Source organism: Gobio gobio, assembly GCF_949357685.1.
Source record: "Gobio gobio genome assembly, chromosome: 2".
NCBI lineage: Eukaryota > Metazoa > Chordata > Actinopteri > Cypriniformes > Gobionidae > Gobio > Gobio gobio.
Window position 1 is genome coordinate 2,291,365 of NC_137098.1, and position 20,614 is coordinate 2,311,978.

Here is a 20,614-nt window from a genome sequence, read left to right on the forward strand (position 1 = left end):
CAGCTGTACTCCCCAGGGGCCTAGAACCGGATGACAGTCCATCTGTATTGTTGTATGCAGAGGCGTACACAAACAGTGAGGGGCCACTGGTATCATATGTTAAAGGAACAATTGAGGGCATTGAACTTCCCATTTTAATAGACTCTGGTTCTAGTGTATCACTAATGAGCTCTGATTTTCGGATGTCAATCCCAGCACTTCGCAGTCGACCTCTAAAGAGAGACTATATTGCGGCTCGTGCCGTAAACGGGCAGATGTTGGACACGCTGGGCACACTTACTGTGACACTACAGCTGGGTACTGAAACATGGCAACACGTTTTTCATGTGGTGAAAGCAACGACACAGTCCGTATTGTTGGGATGGGATTTTTTAGTGAAAAATCATGCCCTGCTGGACATTAGTCATGCTAAGCTGCAGTTATGGGACGTTTCCATTCCGCTTCTTGCTAGCAAAGACTTTGTCCCAACATGCTGCAATGTGTCTCTAGCCACAAATATGACATTTCCACCCCTCAGTGAGTCAATTGTGCCCGTCAAGATTGATTTGCCTAGCGCCGCCCAGCTGTCTAGTGACTTTGTGGCGTATTTGGAACCTAATGTGTCTGATTCAGCCGGCCTGGTTGTGGCACACACAGTCACTAGTGTGCACAATGGACAAACTAAGGCTCGGATTTTGAATCCAACTGGACAGGACATTTCTATAAAACAGGGGACGCACCTGGGTGAGTTTTATTCTGTAGCTGATTCTGATGTTCAGCCTATTAAGCAGGACTCAGGTGAAAGGGCCTTTTCTAGCCCCTGTAATGCAGCTCCCTCTATATCTTTGAGTGAGTCGCCAATTTCAGCACCAGACAAAGAGAAACTTTCATCACTGTTGCGGGAGTACAGCGATATTTTCAACTCCTCAGGGCAGAATACAGGAAAATGCATATCAGAACAGGAGGACAGGCCCCTATTAAGCAGCGGGCATACCGTACATCGCCTGAGAAGCGGGCCGAAATTGAGAGGCAAGTGGCAAGCCTTCTAGCTGATGGCATCATCGAGGAAACCTGTAGTCCCTGGGCGTCGCCAGTCGTGCTTGTAAAAAAGAAATGTGGCACCTGGCGTTTCTGTGTGGACTATAGACGTTTGAACAGTGTCACTATTCAGGATTCGCACCCTTTGCCGCGCGTGGATGACACACTGGATGCATTAGCGGGCTCCAGATGGTTCAGCACGTTGGATTTTTCTAATGGCTACTGGCAAGTGGAGGTGGCTGAGCAAGATAGAGAAAAGACAGCTTTTACCACGGGTCAGGGTCTATATCAGTGGCGCTCCATGCCGATGGGACTTTCTAACTCCCCCGCCACATTTCAGCGGATGATGGAGCTAGTTCTGAGAGGGCTCCCATGGCATATCTGCATGGTGTACCTGGACGATATTTTGATTTATAGTGGAACATTTGCAGAACATTTGACTCATCTGAAAGAGGTGTTTTCTAGAATACGATCAGCAGGTTTGAAATTAAACCCCAGAAAATGCCACTTGGCCAGGGATCATGTAGTTTTCTTGGGTCATGTCGTTTCAGAGAAAGGTCTTCAGCCTGACCCGAGAAACACAGAGAAGGTTAAAAATTGGCCGGTTCCACAGTCTCCCTCCGAGGTTAGAGCATTTGTGGGACTGTGTTCATACTATCGACGTTTTGTCAAGGACTTTTCAAAACATGCAGCTCCACTGAACCAGCTGGTTGGCAAAAATGTGCCTTTTGTGTGGAGTACTGATTGTGACGACTCGTTTAACTATTTAAAGGAAGTGCTGTCTTCGGCTCCCATTGTGACACTGCCGGACTTCAAGGTGCCGTTCAAAGTGTATACTGACGCCTCTAAGTGGGCTGTTGGTGCTGTACTTGCACAGGAAAAAAGTGGACTCGAGTATGTAGTGGCCTATGCCAGCCGTGCTTTAAATGCCACACAAAGACGTTGGTCCACTTTTGACCGGGAGTTATGGGCTATCGTGTGGGCAGTGAGGGAATTCAGACACTATTACCAGCAGCCATATCACCCTGACGCCCAAGACTGGTTTCCCACTGAAGCTAAGCAGGGCTGAGCCTGGTTAGTACCTGGATGGGAGACCAACTGGGAAAACCAGGTAGCTGCTGGTAGAGGTGTTAGTGAGGCCAGCAGGGGGTGCTAACCCTGTGGTCTGTGTGGGTCCTAACACCCTAGTATAGTGATTGGGACACTATACTGTAACAAGCACCGTCCTTCGGATGAGACGTTAAACCGAGGTCCTGACTCTCTGTGGTCATTAAAAATCCCAGGATGTCCTTCGATAAAGAGTAGGGGTGTAACCCCGGCATCCTGGCCAAATTTGCCCATTGGCCCCTCTCCATCATGGCCTCCTAATCATCCCCATATACAGATTGGCTTCATCACTCGGTCTCCTCTCCACCAATCAGCTGGTGTGTGGTGGGCGTACTGGCGCAATATGGCTGCCGTCGCATCATCCAGGTGGATGCTGCACATTGGTGGTGGTTGAGGAGATTCCCCCTTCTATATGTAAAGCGCTTTGAGTGCCTAGAAAAGCATTATATAAATGTAACAAATTATTATTATTAATTATTATTAATTAATTAATTATTATTACTATCTTGGACTCTCCTCATTCACCATCATTACGGATCATCGCCCACTATTAGCGCTACGGCGCATGTCCATCGAGGATGATCCAACAGGCAGAAGGGCTAGATGGCTCTTGGAATTGGACTCGCTTAACTGGGTCATTGTGCACAAAAAGGGCAATCAGCATAAAAAAGCAGATGCACGCCGTCCGGTGACACCAGATCTGGAAGACGCTGAGACAGTAGTTGAAGTAGTGCGGGACGTGAATGTGGTGAGTGCTGAACAATCAAATAATGACGTGTCTTGTTCAGGTGAGGTGGCTGAGAAAGAGACTGTAACTGACTCGTCCTTCACTGCGGAAAACATAATAAACCTATCTGATTTATCATGCGATGCAGCAGACATTGTTGTTATGCACTGGGTGGAGCGTTCACAAAGGCCTCCTAGGAAACAACTGGCAGGTACATCTCAGAGTTTACGTAAATATTGGACTGAGTTCAATCGTCTCTCTATAATAAATGGACTGTTGTGTCGCTCCGTTTCCTGTCCCCTCACGGGTGACCCTGTTGCTCAAGTTGTAGTCCCTCCTGCTCTTAAAAATTACGTTCTTTTGCAGCTTCACGGGGCTCCGACCGTTGCTCATTTTTCTCCGGAGCGAGTGTGGGAACAGGCGATGCGCTTTTGCTACTGGCCGTTTATGTTTAAGGATATCAAAACATGGTGCGAGCAGTGCACGGCTTGCCAGACTGTCGTAAGCCTGTCCCTATTCATCAAGCGCCCATGGGTGGGTCCCTAGCAATGCGGCCCTTTGAGAGAGTTGCAATGGACATTTTGGAACTGCCTATATCAACCAAAGGAAATCGGTATGTTCTAGTAGTTGAGGATTATTTCACAAAGTTTGTTAATCTGAATGCTTTGCCTAATCAATCTGCACAGACTGTCGCAAATTGCCTGTTTGAGGATTACATTCTGATACATGGCATTCCCGAAACTTTGCATTCAGATCAGGGCCGCCAGTTCGAATCTGAAGTTGTTCTGACCCTCTGTCGATTGCTAAACATTAAGAAAACGCGCACCACTCCCTACCACCCGGCCTCGGACGGCATGGTGGAGCGTTTTAACAGGACATTGATCGATCAAATGGCTAAGATACTCTTGTCATGTGGGGGTGAATGGGATGATTATATCAAACAGGTTGCATTTGCATACAACTCCTCACCCCATTCTAGTACCAAGTTCTCACCATACTTCCTGGTCCATGGACGGGAACCAAGGATGCCCACTGACTGGTTACTAGCCACCCGTACACTTGACTGTGACATTGCAAAGTCTCATGCTGACTTTGTATCAACTTTGCTTGCAAAGCTGCAAGATGCTTTCAGGAGTGCTAGAATGTACAGTGAAGTGGCGCATGATCGCCAGAAGCTGTATCACGATTCAGACCTCAGACACCAGCCCTATACAGTCGGCACCATGGTGTGGCTCCACAGCCCCGTGGAGAGCCGCATGAAGCTGGCACCCCACGGGAAAGGACCTTTTCGGATTGTGCAAGTCTTTGAGTCGGGTGGAGAGCCAGGACTAACGTACCGGATCGTTAGCCCTATGGACTCAGATGAACGAGGACAGGTTGTGCATTACAATAGACTGAGACCTTATACATTGCCTGGTGCCACACTGTCATCTAATGAGAGACTGCCTACGGCTCTGCATTCTTTGCCTAATTCCCCCTCTAAGGAACCTAACATACTGGGGGGGGTGAAGTGCAATTCACCTCAAAAGGACTTGGGTGAGGTACTTGAGGGGCCTGATAAGCTCATACCTGGTACGAGTAGGGCGGGGAGAATTTTGAAACCTCCTGGTTGCTTGAAAGATTTTGTACTGTACTGAGGTTCATGGTTGTATTGTACCTGTTCATTGTTGTGAAAAGATTGACCAAAGTGAAAACTGTTCAAGTGATAATTGTACTGGCATTTCACATGGTACAAACTGTTTTACGGTTGGACATTTTTTGTTGTTGTTGTTCTATCCCTAGTTGTTTGGCGGATAAACGTGGACGTTTATTTTAGGGGGATGGGACGTATGTAACAGAATAAATTCTCTGTCAAAGTTAAGGTTATAGGGATGTTACATTTATGTGTGTGTAATACATTCTGTCCTTAGGGACTTGCCGTAGGCAAGAGAGGGATGGGCATGCGCAGGAGGTTACTGTTGGTCCCTGGAGAACATGTGGTGAAGATGTGGGAGAATTAAAAGTGCACTGTTAATGAAAGTTCTAAGTCTCGTTTTCATTTATTTCATTATGTGAAAGTGTTTAGGCGAACCCGATACAAAAGCTTGGTTACAATGTTAATACAACAACAAAAGACAAAGAGAAAATCACTCACTGCTCTTGACTGAAAAACTATAGCTAAGAATCAGTGTATATTTTATAGTGAAGTCTATGTAGTGTTTTAATTTTGCATTCATTCATTCAATTTCATACTTAAATGCTGCTGTACTGCTCTGAGCTGCCAGTGTAAATCTTTATATATATTTATTTTATATTATCCAATACACTAGGAATGTGTACAAGTTTTTTTTTAAAGTAAAGTTTTAAGTTTAAGTGAGGTTTTTCCATTCTTTTAAGTAAAATAAAGAAAGAGTATTGCAATAAAAAAAATAGTATTTTTTCTCTTTAACCTCTTGCGGTTCCTGTCGCCTTAGAATAGAATAACAAAAAATGTATGTGACAAGCCATCAGAACCCAACCGAACCGAAAACCGTGGCTAAAAACCGAGGTATGTATTGAACCGTAGACTAACTGTATTGTTGCATCCCTATCAGACAGTAATTTTACAGTTTGGCTCAATGATTCGATAAGGTTGATAACCTTAAAAACATCATAAATCCTCATTTGTAAGTCGCTTTGGATAAACGCGTCTGCTAAATGACTAAATGTAAATGTAAAAAGAAAACAACACACAAAGAAAAGAATACATAAATACTCAAGATTACATTTTTAAATGTGAACAAACATAATGTAAATAAAGACTTTTCCCAATAACTGTCAATTTGCTAATTTATATATTTAAGCTTACTTTCCTTTCTTATTAAACATAATATTACCATTTTTCCCATGAACTATTTAAGTACCAGTGGTATATATATATCACTATTTCAGTTCTTCCTAATACACAAAGCTGCATTTTTTATAAACACACGAAACTATGCATCATGCACTTAAACACAGCATGATATAATAACCAATCTTCTCTATATTGTCCATTATAATAAACAAATAACACAGATTTAAGCCATAATCAGTCTTCCATATAATTAAAGAGAGATATTATCATACCATCAGTGTCCCTGAGATGACCAATTTCTGATGCGTTTCCCGTCTTGTGTTTTACTCACTGCAGTCTTTTAAACGTTCTGCATACATCCATTTTCATGCAGAAGTTAGCCTACTTGCATCTTCAATTCGCGCCGTTAACTCACTGTGGCGATCGCGTCTCTTCAGCTTTCTCTGCACTCTAACTCTGCATGCATGTATCTGCCATGTAAGTTTCACTTTCTTCCGCCTTCACTCGGCATTCTCCGCCACTCTTCGTCACTTTCCGCTTCTCCGTGTGTGCGCGTGCACGCGTGCGTGTGTGTGTGTGTAATTTCAGAAAAGAGCACAAATGCCAACATTTCGCAATTTATTTCTGCACTTGAGCTGAGCTTTCAAATCTCTGTAAAGCCCATTGTTGAATTCTGATGCATTAATGAGCAAAAACAAAATGTGTTATGGCGCAACATTTTTTTTTCTGGCTTCAGCTGTTTAAAGAGCGCAAAGTTTATAAGAAGAATAACAGACATAGAAACTTCAGCTGTTTGAGTTCTTCTCTATTATGGGGCGCCGTTTGTAAAGCTTCTCACGCTGAAAATAAAAGCAACATTTTGACACATTTAGCTTCAAACAATGTTTAAAAAACTGATAGCCTATGAATTTTTGGCGGTCACTTTTTTAGCACATTTACAACAATATTTATCAACTTAGAGATATTTTAAATAGTTAAATCTAAATGTTAAATCTAAATCTAAATGTTAAATCTAAATCTAAATGTTAAATCTAAATCTAAATGCTAAATCTAAATCTAAATCTAAATGTTAAATCTAAATCTAAATGTTAAATCTAAATGTTAAATCTAAATCTAAATGTTAAATCTAAATCTAAATGCTAAATCTAAATCTAAATCTAAATGTTAAATCTAAATCTAAATGTTGAATCTAAATCTAAATGCTAAATCTAAATGCTAAATCTAAATGTTAAATCTTGTTACATCTAAATCTAAATGTAAAATCTAAATGTTAAATCTAAATGTTAAATCTAAATACAAAATCTAAATCTAAATCTAAATGTTAAATCTAAATGTTAAATCTAAATATATATGTTGAATCTAAATGTTTCGGGTGAAACTAAATATTTAACTAATATGCAAATTCAGAATGCAGATAACCGGTTTTAACATTTAGATTTAACATTTAGATTTAACATTTAGATTTAGATTTAACATTTAGATTTAGATTTAGATTTAACATTTAGATTTAGATTTAACATTTAGATTTAGATTTAGCATTTAACATTTAGATTTAACATTTAGATTTAGATTTAACATTTAGATATAACATTTAGATTTAGATTTAGATTTAACATTTAGATTTAGATTTAACATTTAGATTTAACAATTAACATTTAGATTTAACATTTAACATTTAGATTTAACTATTTAAAATATCTCTAAGTTGACAAATATTGTTGTAAATGTGCTAAAAAAGTGACCGCCAAAAATTCATACCAGTTTTTTAAACATTGTTTGAAGCTAAATGTGTCAAAATGTTGCTGTTATTTTCAGCGTGAGCCGCTTTACAAACGGCGCCCCATAATAGGAAGGGAAATGTTGGTGGGCAAAAAGAGTGTTGAGATCTTTTGCAGAGGCAGCCTTACGCTAGGATCTGTAATGAGAAGAATGTTAGAAGAAAAGGTGAATTGGGGGCAAGGTGGCACTAACAAAGCAGCTTTGTGCTTAAGGATCTGCTTTCTGAGTAGGTTGGTGTGAGAGAAAAGTAACCATCTGCGAAGGCATCCTGGTGCATGGGTTATCATGAAAACAACTGGAGAAGCAGAAGGAAGTAGTGATGTAGCAAATGACACTGAAGCTTCAAGCATGCATCGCGTACGCAGCACAAATTCCCATGAAGCTCCATGCTGAAGCGGAAATTGTTTTCAGAGAAACATGTGATCAAAAAAAATGCTGTGTTAATTTCGTTGACGAATCATGGCCGTCGGAACCATTGTATGTGGGTGGGACAAGACCCACCCACTTTTTACGATCAATGATATTGGACCCACTCACTTTTAACGTCTCTTACATTCAGCACATGTCTGTTTACCTACCCCTAATCGATAAACACTTATTATTAAACACATTTTAGACACTTTATTTCCACTTTTCTAACATTGTCTTCATTTTTATTGAAAATAAATGGCTTTCCGATCTGATATGTGATAGGAAAAGGGAGAAGATTGAGTTCGGCGAAAGGCGGATTCGAACCGCGGCTCTATTGGCGTCAAAACTAGAGGCCGTACATCTTACCCCTTCACTACTACAACTCTGAAATATCAGGCGATTTCCGTTATTTTGTCTTTCCGAACTATACGTTTAGCAAGGACCCACCCACATTGTTTTTGCTTCCGACGCCCATGTGACGAATAATTGACGGAATGAAGAAACCGAGACGATAGCTAAATAAAAAACAGTTTTGGATGACAAAACTTTGTTTATTCATTGTCATTTTCGACAATGAATAAACACAAAATGAAATGTTAGGCAGGGACGATTAGGGAAGAGCAGGGGCGTACTTAACCATTAGGCAAAGGTAGGCGTCTGCCTGGGGCCCCCGAAAGCCAAGGGCCCCCTAAAATGCTTTTTATATGCGAGTTCAGCGCAGACGCACCAGTGGTTCGCATTGAACGTGCTTATTGTAGAAAGTGCAGCGCCCAAATGATTTCCGCGATTCAGAAGACGCGTACAGGATCACAGAATCCATTCATAAAAACTCAACACGCACGGTTTACTACTGAAGCATGCGCAGCGCTCTATTAATGCACACAGAGACACGAAACATGCAGGATTCATATTTAAATCGTATTTTTGTTGTTTACAGTAATACAATTAAAGAAATGTAAGGTAGTTATATAAAGCAAGTAACAATAAATTATTTTAAAAGAGTCAATTGTATGCAATACGCAAGCTTAAAGCGCATTTTATCAGTTAACATAAACTTTATTTAATTCATATATGTCAACTGAACATGATACTGAAGCTTAAATAAGTGTTAATTTTGTTAAGTTGGATTTATGTGATTAAATTGGATGGAAAATTGTCATCTAATTTAATCACATAAGTTTTAACTTTTGGGGTTAAATATTTTTTGAGTGTGACTAGAATAATGTTAAGGACGTAAATCTGTCATAAATAAGACAATGTTCCTAATTGTTGTCAAATTATGTTTGTGATCTATTCAAGCAACAAAATATGTATTAAAATGTGTTTTAGTTTTTTTTTTCCTTTCAAATATTTTGTTATTGTCCCACTTTATCAAGTAGTATGATTGAGAATGTGGGACAGCATGCTTTGGGTAATCTGGGACAGTCTTCAAATGGGGGAAATAGGATTTAGGGACTTTATAAGTCCAATAACAAGGGCGTAGATCTCATAACAACTTAGGCGTAGACCACTGATTTACTTTAAAATGAATGATAACCGAATGAATAATCCGTTAATCAAATTGTTGCTTGCTGTTGCTTAAATTGTATTTATTTTTTCTTTGTTATAGGTTTTAATAGAGTTTTCAATGAATTTAAAACACAATAGATCGTTAATCCTGTGTAGAGATAGAAATGGAGATCCGGGGAAATGGTTTTGAAGCAATTCTTTGATTTTGCCAGAAGAGGTTTTGTGAGTTTAGCTTGAAAATGTGGATTTGTGTTTAATGTTGTGAGGAAACGGCTGAATGGAATCACATCCTTAGAAAAAGTGTGTAAACAATTTTGAGTCGTTGTGTGTAAATGATGACAGCTGTGTTTTAGTTGTGTTTTGCGACACAAGTACCACAGTGCGAAATGTGTTTAGTGAGTGAGAATGTGTTTAGATTTTGGCAAAAAGTGATTTGCAAACTTGTTTACAGTTTTACAGAAAGACTGATTTATTTGTCAAATTGGTTTAGGCTATTGAGAAGTTGGTTCAGAGAATGGGTTTAGTGTTTTAGCAATTCAGAAAAACTGTATTTTGACGCGTGAACGAGACGTTTCCAATGTATGTACACTGAAGATGGTGCCGTCAATCCCCTTCCGTCACTGAATATGCTTTCATTTGAATGGAGACATGGCGGGGAAATCAATAATACCGTAATGCAATCTCTGCCTTGCTTTATATCCAGCGCGAAGGACTCCTGCACATTTAAATCTGCTGATTGTTGTCCATTTTTAGTTAAGGATAAAATTAAAAGAAATACCCAATCAATAAAACAAAATAAATACAATAATTATTATTATTTTGTGTGACAGATGCACAGTGATCAGATCACACCTCAAAATGCATTAATACATGCAGTGTTTTGAACGCTCACTCCAGCTGCAGCCCCGCAGAACACCTGGGGCACGCTCAAAGCTCAAACCGGTGCGCAACGTTTTGCTACGGTTTCCGGTTGAACGTCATGTTTCCTGGAATCTGTGTGTAAAGGTCCTTTCACACTGGATGCGATTTTGACACGCGAATAATTCGTGCGATGGTTTGTATTTTTGGATCAGCTGTTTGTGTAATGAGAGCTTCCACACCGAACGCAAATGTGCTTTGGCGAAAAAACAACGTTTATTTTTTTCGTTTCGATGTCGATTTTTTTTTTACACTCGCAACGATAGAAAAGTTTTAAACCAATCACATACAATGAAACAAAGGTGACGAAATGTCCAGTTGATGTCATTAGCCATTCAATCAACATTAACCTTTGCCAGGTGTCGCATTTCTCACAAGATTACAGCTGTAGTTGTGTTTACAGCTGGACAGATGCAGCTGTGTTTGCCCACTATAGGCTACAGATTACGATATTATAATCAATACGTAGATTTTTTTTTTCCAACCTAATTGTGTCCGCGACTATAGAAAGTGAATGTGTGAATGGCACTTAACTTGAATTTTTACATTGTGACTCAACTGGAAACACAGCAGCTCCGGATCGAGCCGTTCCTGAAGTGTGTGTTTGTCTCGTCTGATGCGGTGCTACTGGAGCAGCTCCTCAAATTGTCCCACGCACATTTGAAAGTAAGTGTGGAACCGGCCATGATAAAGTTTTAGCTCCTGTACAAGATCAGCATATACTCCAATTCAGAATCTCTGTTCTTTAAGACTGGGTGCACCCAAAACCTTCTTTTCGGTCTTTTAAAGAGCACCTATCATGGAATTTTGAAATTTACCTTTCATGTAGTGAGTAACATAGACCTAAGTGAACAAAAACATCCTGCAAAGTTTTGAAATATGACAGTACACCGTATATATAGTTATTATCTTTCAAAAGTAAGAGTCGACTCTGAGTCATTTTTAAGAATCGTTAGAAGACCGAAGCTTTTTCTCTGACTAGATGACGTCAACTTGTCAAGTTATTTGAATACGATACGCCCACTTATTGCGCTCCAAGACGCCAGTGAAAACTAGAAAACATCATGGAGACGAGACGCCAGTGAACACTAGAAAACATCATGGCCACGAGACGCCAGTGAAAACTAGAAAACATCATGGAGACGAGACGCCAGTGAAAACTAGAAAACATCATGGCCACGAGAAGCTGTGTTCTGAAGTGCGACTCAAAAGCAAACTTTTTTCATCTGCCTAAGTATGAGCATTTGAAGACTAAGTGGCTTGAAGACAAACCATACATTGTCGCGATTGTGTGTTTATTTAATCGTCAAATGTCTCTATTTGCATGTTTCGCGATCTCAGGAAGCTTTTATTATGGACTTCTATTATGGCACATGGTTCTTCTTCGTCTGTCTGTACCATATGGACTACATGTGCACAGAGCGCCCTCCGGCTGCCAGGATGAATTGAAAACAACACATAAGAGACTCAATCGCTCATGATAAGGCTATATCTGCGTATTTTGAGGAAGTATTGAATAAAAAATACTCCTCTGTTTAGAAATTTGAAACAGACATATGAGAATCTATCAATATGTCTCCTCATCTGCACACTTTTGAACTAAAAGCCCTGAGGGATGTTGATTTGTCACGAGTCTTCGTGAGGAGAATAGAGGAGTTTTTTTATGAATGAGATCAGCTGAGGCTCATATTACAATCAAACGGTACAGACGCGGTTTTCATATTCATAACTCCTGAAACATATTAACAAATTACTGTCACTAGAAGACTTTGATGGGCGTTCCGTTTCCGAAAATATCTGCACAGACTATACCAATCACAACTGACTGGGTCATCGGACCAATCACGGCAGATTAGCGTCACGTAAAGGCGGGGTTTTGAAAAGTGAATCACTAAAGGAATCATTTGAGAATCGCTGTCAAAACAGGTCAAAATAAATGCATATTATAAGAAAACTAAAGTCTTTTTTGTCATTGAATGCATGCAAAACTGTTGTTGGGGACTTCTAAAACAATATTTGGAACATTTTAAATGCCATGATAGGTGCTCTTTAAGGAAAATGAAAAGCTCGTGTCCACTGAATGATGAAGTGTCCGTTTTTCTCAGCTGTCGCCGCGAATGTTTTGGTATGTTGGAGCTCTGAAACGTCGCAAACTCGCGTCGCGGCTGGTGTGAATGGTTTTGACGCAAACTATTCGCACACGAAATATTCGCTTTTTCCGCTTCGCTTTTTCGTTACGCGTCCGGTGTGAAAGGGCCTTAACGGTGTTCAACGGGTTTGAGATGCGTTTTTTCTCGTTTGGTGGGTGTGTCAAATATGTCAGCCCAATCAGCAGCAACATGTATATAAACCACGCGGTATTAAAGAGACGGCTCGCAAAATGTGTCCAAGTAAAGATGTTTACAAATGTGTCCGCCTGCAGCTCAGTATGTATACGCAACAATTGGAGATATTAGAAGGCATGATTGTCGTAAAAAAAAAATTATACAGTATATATATCAACATGATGATGTATTTATTTACATTTTCTAGTTTCATTGCAAGGCAAATTTCATATGGTAATTAAGTGCTTTACATAAAAATGAGAAAGAAAATACAAGCTATTAAAAAAGTAAGAACTAGAAATAAAATAAAATATAATTAGAATTGATTACCAGGAGATAAAAAAAAGTTCATTAAATGGTATTGGGATGTTGTCTTTTATTCTGGACGGCAAGGGTAGTAATTGCATCTATTTTGCAGTATTAAACACGTATTTATATCGATTTCATCAGACTCCGAAAATTCCTCGAAAAGAACGCAAAGAATGGCCTTCTCAGCTGCCGTAGCTGCAACTCTTGCGTCAGCAGAACAGGGTGTTCAACGCACCACCGTTTCCGTTTAAAAAACGTTTTACAACGTTTTGTCGGGGCTGAACGCAGCCCAGGTGTTCTGCGGGGCTGCAGCTGGATACTATTGACTCTAAAAAATGCTGGGTTAAAACGACCCAAGTTGGGTTGAAAATGGACAAGCGGTTGGGTTAAATGTTTGCCTATCATGCTGGGACAGTTTAATTTAACCCAACTATTGTTTAGACAACTATTGTTTAAAAACTACTATATGGCTGGCTTAAAATGAACCCAAAATAGGTTGGAAATTACAAATTAGACGCATAATTACTAGAAGCAACAATAATAATCAAAAGGTGAACATTTATTAATAAACAATGTAAAAGAGTTTTGTTTAATTATCATACATTAAACTTATTAGTTCATTTATTAAACATAATAATAAATGTTAATTTCCAACATACTCTGGGTTCAAGTTAAGCAAGAAATACAGTCATTTTTAAACAATAGTTGAGTTAAAAAAAAAACTACTCTGCAGGTTGGGCAAACATTTAACCCAACCGCTGGGTTAAAACAACTCATTACAACTCATCAACCCAACTTTTGTTTTAATCCAGAATTTTGTATATAGTGTACAATTCACAAATACAAAGATCTGGCACACATTTATAACCCGTAAGTCAATGCACAAATAAATGGCGAGATGTTAATTGTACACTTCTTTAAAATTACAAGTTTTCACCAAAAGAGTCTAAATAAAAATAATACATTTTAGATGATGATAGATAGAGTCTTGTTTTTGTGAATGTGTACAAATACACATCCATCTTCAGAGTTTTTGCTGGACACGTTTATTAAATTTCTTTATTTATTTGTATTTTCATGGTTGTTGCGAGGATGAATGACAGTGTGTGGGTGTACGTTTACGAAACCGAGACCTTTTCAGCTGTTTTTCTGAATAATTCTACCTGTATTAGGCAACACTATGGCATTTATCGATGAACTGTCATAACAGCCATTTCATATTCTCAGTGTCCTTTCCCATGAAAATGTAACATATAGAGGCTTCTAGATGAGGGACCAGATATTCCTGAACAATACCAGAAGAAGATGCCAGAAGAAATTTTTTTTGCGCCATAACACACTTTGTTTTTGCTCATTAATGCATCAGAATTCATCAATGGGCTTTACAGGGATTTGAAAGCTCAGCTCGAGTGCAGAAATAAATGGCAAAATGTTGGCATTTGTGCTCTTCTCTGAAATCACACACACACACACACACACACACACACACACACACACACACACACACACACACACACACACACACACACACACACACAAAATAAATACAATTTAATCCCTAATCGGACGGTAATTGTTTCTCATGTGGACATCCGCGAAAATAAATTAGCATGCCACCTCAGTGATAAAACCATGCATTCGGATGGTGATTTATTCACGGTGGAGGAGCGAGTTTTGTGATCCCGCACCGGGGAACGCACTGCTCCCATGGTCAATAACATGTAAATAAAATATCATATGCTTGGTATAATATGAACAAATTAAATATTTAATTCAATAGGAAGATAGCAAACAGTAATTGAAACTATTTTAATGTTGTCAACATTAACTCAATGAATTTCCCCTAGCTTTTTCTTGTTGACTCAACTTTTGTAAATAACAGTTATATGAACTGAAAATAAGTTATTTTTTAGTTGACTCAACTTGACATTATTTGTTTTCTGGAGAGATGCAACTATTCTGTAACAAATCTTTTGTATTTGAGCCAATTCAACAATTTGTGTCTATTGGAAACACAAGTAGGCCACCAAAATCTATGACGAATGGCCGCTAGCGTTCCTCTAACCCCGGGATGCGCAACCAATTTAGACGAATGCCCCCAGCGAAGAACCGTAGGACGAGCGACTTCGGGCACGAATAATGTTCCTTCGGAGCGCGGGGTGGACTAGGAACGTGCGAGAGAGAACGCTTAACCATCTGTTCCACTCCCCAGACGGCTGCTCCGACCACACTTCGCTGAGGCAAAATCCCCTCAATGGTCGTGGCAACCTCTGACGAGTCGAACTGCCGAGAAAGAGCGTCAGGCTTGAGGTTCTTAGAACCAGGTCTAAACGAAATAGAAAAATCAAAGCGTTCGAAAAACAATGCTCAGCGGGCTTGACGGGCGTTAAAGCGTTTCGCAGAGCGGATATACTCTAGATTGCGATGATCTGTCCAGACTATGAATGGTACACTGGCTCCTTCAAGCCAGTGTCGCCACTCACCCAGCGCCAGACAGATCGCCAAGAGTTCTCGGTTGCCAACGTCGTAGTTCCGCTCCGTGGGTGAGAGGCGATGAGAGTAGATGTACCTTGTCATCCTGGGAAGAGCGTTGTGACAAGATAGCTCCCACCCCAATGTCGGAGGCATCGACCTCGACGATGAACTGACGCCTAGGGTCGGGAGTGATCAAAACGGGTGCGGAGGTAAAAAGGTTCTTAAGTCGGTTAAACGCACAATCTGCAGCCTCCGACCAAGCGAACCTGGCCTTGGAGGAGGTGAGGGCGGTAAGAGGAGCGGCAACCTGGCTAAAGCCTTGAATAAAGCGCCTATAAAAATTGGCAAATCCCAGAAACCGTTGAAGGGCGACACGGGAATCTGGGACAGGCCAATCTAGCACCGCACGGACCTTGTTAGGGTCCATGCTGATCCCCTCCGTAGAGATCACTGAACCGAGAAACGTAACCGATTGGGCATGAAAGACGCATTTCTCTGCCTTAACGAATAGGCGGTTCTCAATATACAAAAACGTTTAGCATGTCTCGCAAGACATTATTAACCAAGGCCTGAAAAAACGTGGGAGCGTTGACCAGCCCGAAAGGAAGGACGCGATATTCAAAGTGCCCAACAGGAGTGTTAAACGCGGTCTTCCACTCGTCCCCCTTCTTGATACACACCAAATGGTAGTCTAATTTGGTGAATATCTTTGTGCCCTGTAGGATCTCAAAGGCTGATGACATAAGAGGCAAGGGATATCGGTTCTTGACTGTAAGTTGACCAAGGGAATCTTGTGCTCACAAGCCCATCCCTCGTCGATAAAGTTGCCCTCGGCCCCCGAGTCGATGAGGGCAGGACCAGTAGCTGAAGAACCCGCCCAACGGAGAACAGCAGAGATCGTAGTGCGAGATCTGGATGACGAGGAAATGGCAGAAGCGCTCACCAGTACTCCTCTCCGTTGTCGTTCCTCTGAGGAGATGCGCATGCCCCCGACCAGTGTTGGGCACGTTACTTTAAAAAAGTAATTAGTTATAGTTACTAGTTACTTCTTACAAATAGTAACTCAGTTAGTAACAGAGTTACATCATAATAAAAGTAACTAATTACCAGGGAAAGTAACTAATGTGTTACTTTTTTTTTCTTCAAATGTTCAAATATGTCAAATAACTTGGATGCCCCCAATATTAAATATGTTAAATGAATGAATTGGACACTAAATAGAATAAATTATTATTATAAAACATTGCACATTAATGTACACTATTGTAATGTTGCTGTGGGACAATGTGAGAGACACCTATCAAATTCAATATATTATTGTAAACATTTTCAGTAGGCCTACTATAGTGTAAGTATTGTGTAAATAGTATCAGTACTTCTTTACTACTCCTCTGGTAGTGGAGCTCACGTTATCACCTGGGTTTTTAGCCACTAATGTTGTGGCTGTGATGACGTGAGGCTTCATTAGATTAGAAATAGAATTACTTGCCACCGACGTGGAGAGACTCTTTCTTCCTGGGCATAAGCTGCACGTTGCATAAACATATCTTACCTTTCACCTCAACGAGGGAAAAGTAGCGTTTATACTTTCAGTTTGCGAAAGCTACCTTTTTTGAAGTCGTTGGACTGTGCATATGCGTGTGCGTCGTGTGTGTGTGAACTCAACCTATCAACCTCAACCGTGTCTCCCACCCACCAATCATCATCAGTTATGTGTACCACCCAACCCAACCCCCAACACGCATGGCTGGCGCGCACACACACACACACACACACACACACACACTCATTGCAGGTCCGACTGACAGAGAGCCTGTTCGGATGAAAACCGCTTCAATGAGCTCAATTATAGTAACGCCGCATTTTTTTCCTCAGTAACGCTAACGGCGTTGTAACGGAAGAAACAGTAATTCGTTTGATTACTCGTTACTGAAAAAAGTAATTCCGTTAGTAACGGCGTTTATCTATAACGCCGTTATTCCCAACACTGCCCCCGACCTGCATGGGCTCAGCCTCAGACTGGTTACGAACGGGAACAGAAGCGGGGGAAGAAACATCGCATGGCTTTGAATAAGAAGAACGAGCCCGTCGCCTCTGCTCGAAACATCTATCCAAGCGAATGGCCAGATCGATGAGCTGATCCAGCTGAGTCGGCGACCCCCGCGCATAAATCTCCTCCTTAAAGTCCATGTTCAACCCCTCCAGAAAGCGAGCGATTAGTGCAGGCTCGTTCCACTCACTAGTAGTCGCCAGTGTCCTGAACTCTATAGCGAAATCGGCCACAGACCTTCTGCCCTGACGTAGAACAGCAAGAAGACGTGAAGCCTCACAGCCGAAGACAGATCTATCAAAAACCTTTATCATCTCGTCCTTAAAGAGCATGTACCGGCTACAGCACGCTGATTTAGCCTCCCAAACAGACGTTCCCCACTCGCGTGCACGCCCCATGAGAAGCGAGAGAACAAATGCAATGCGAGCCTGATCCCTCCGCATACCTCTGGGGCTGCAGAGAAAAGACAACCTCACATTGTATGAGAAAGGCTCTGCACTCAGTGGGCTCACCGGCATAACAGGGCGGATTGTTGACTCGCGGTTCTGAAGGCAGCTGTCGGTTGAGCGTCACCGTTGGTTCCTGGTGAAAGTGGAGAAAACGGGCTGACATATCTGAAACTTGAGCAGACAGACTCCTAACTGCTTGATGGGCGGCAGCCAACTCCTCCTCATGTCTGCCGAGCATCGCCCCTTGGAACTTGATAGCCGATCGGACGAGCTCCTCCTCTGTTGGATCCATGGTTAGTTGGATCATTCTGTCATGGAATATAAATAATGGATCCAAGAGCAGAGGTTGACAGGATAACAACAGTCTTTAATGAGAATATAAACAAGGCAGTCTGTCGTTAAGGCACACAGAACTGGTGAAGCAAACTCAGCTGAGATGATCCTGTCTTGAAGAGGTGAGAGATCGGGACACCCATAGAGGTAAAGGCAGTTCTTGAGAATTAATAACAGTCAGGTACAGAGGGCCGTGAAGGTACTCTAGCAGCAAATGAAGAACTCAGACAAAACTTAGGCGCAAGGCTGTATCAGACAAACAAGACAAGGTGAGCACTACCAAAGCTAATCAGACATGAAGAAAGCAGCAGTCGTAACGCATGACATAAAACAATGATCCAACAAGAGGCAGCATGAACAAACATTAGATAAAGCGTAAGCACTCAAACAAAAGTGGGAACAGGTGTCATCGCAAGGCAGCGAGGCGCTGATTGCGATGACTAACAGGTGCAGGTAGACAGAGAGAAGATGAGCGTAAAGAGCGAGTGAGTAAGTGTGTGTGTGTGTGTGTGTGTGTGCGCGCGTGTGTGTGTGTCTGAAACAATCAGGAAGAAGAGTGAGTGAAGAAAAGGATAGTGAGAAGCAAAGAGAAAGAACCTGACACATGACACCAAGTGCCACCGGCACCTACAGGCCTATTATGTGAAGTGTAGGCTGGCGAAATGGTTACGTGAAAGGACTTTATTATATTAACATTTTTTTATATTATGCAGCATTATGAAAGAAGTCCATTGATGTTCATCAAGCCTGCATTTATTTGATAAAAAACAGCAATATAGTGAAATATTATTAAAATAATGGTTTTCTATTTTAAAATAATTTAAAATATAATTTATTCCTGTGATCACAGCTGGATTTTCAGCATCATTACTCCACTCTTCAGTGTCACATGATCATTCAGAAATCATTCTAATATGAGGATTAATGACAATGATGGAAACTGTGATACTCTTTTCAAGATTCTTTGATTAATAAAAAGTTTAAAAGAACATAATGTAATAATATTTCACAATATTAGGCTACTGTTTAATCTGTATTTTTGTATAAAAAATGCAGGCTTGATGAGCATAAGGATATACAGTATATATATATATATATATATATATATATATTATATATATATATATATATATATATATATATATATATATATATATATATATATATATATATATATATATATATATATATATATATATATATATATATATTATTATTATTATTATTATTATTATTATTATTATTATTTTTTTTTTTTTTTTTTTTTTTTTTTTTTTTCTTACCACAGATTCCCATTGGCTGCTCCTGTCACATCCTAAAATATGTATTAAATTAGTATTTTATGACTGTCAATGAATAAAAAATATTGTATATGAACTGTTCCTGTTCTTTATATCATATATATGTCAATAGTCAATATCAAATTGACTGACCTAGCACTTTCAAAAAACAACCCAGCAAATGGGTTAATGTATAAAACCCAACAAGTTGGGTAAAAATAACACAGCATGTGTTCTGTCCAATATTTTACCCAGCGCTGGGTTGCCAAATAACCCATAAATGGACTTTTTTACCCAGCTTTTTTTAGAGTGTGCAGTATACCAATGTGACTTATTTAATATTTCTATTTAAGTGTGAATAATAACGTTTAAATGTGTTGTTGTTTTTTCCGTTTTCAAGTATGCAACCAATACACATAAGTGTACTTTTTCAGAAGGGGTAAAAGGTTTTTTTTGTTCTTTTTTTTTCTTCTTAAGTTACAAATAGAAATGCACCAAAGTTCCCCACTGATCCAGCAATGAATTCGATATTTCATTTGTTCACAGAAAAGTTCTCTTATAGCATTTTCAAACATGGCAGATATAGTTGAATAGATAAAAATGAATTAATGACTATATGGCCTGGCATAATTCACTGATAAAGCTACAGAAAATATTTATAAGATGGCAAGGATCAAAGAAAAAAAATGCTTTTGTTATGACAAAAAAGGAAAAAAGTTGTCATGAGATCACAAAGAAAACAATATGTTAATATAAGATGTAATGAAAACATTATTTCTCTTAATTTTATTATTTTCGGCTGTCATTGAGTCTGTGTTATGCACTTCCATCACTGTCTGGTTTGGTTCAGCTACCAAATCTGACATCAGGAGAATACAAAGCACAATCCGGACTGCAGAAAGGATTATTGGTGCCTCACTGCCAACCCTCCAGGACCTAATCTGTAAATGTTTATTCTGACCAAACATAACTGTGACCTAATATTCTTTTTATGCTATTTTCATATTTTTATTCTTAGAATTTGTATTACTATGTTCTTGTTGTGTTTGTATTGTATATGTGCACTGGAAGCTTCAGCACCAAGAAAAATTCCTTGAGTGTGCAAGCAATA

The 20,614-nt window shown here is 40.0% G+C and overlaps 1 protein-coding gene across 1 annotated transcript in view; it reads right to left on the minus strand.

The window, feature by feature from the left end:
• Positions 1-6,172, minus strand: part of LOC307143525 (uncharacterized protein) — a 34,461-nt gene extending 28,289 nt beyond the window's left edge. Inside the window, exon 1 of the mRNA XM_079845163.1 lies at positions 5,939-6,172. The gene's annotated coding sequence lies outside the window, so the exon portion shown is untranslated. The remainder of the gene's footprint in view (positions 1-5,938) is intronic.
• Between the last annotated feature and the right edge of the window lie 14,442 nt (positions 6,173-20,614).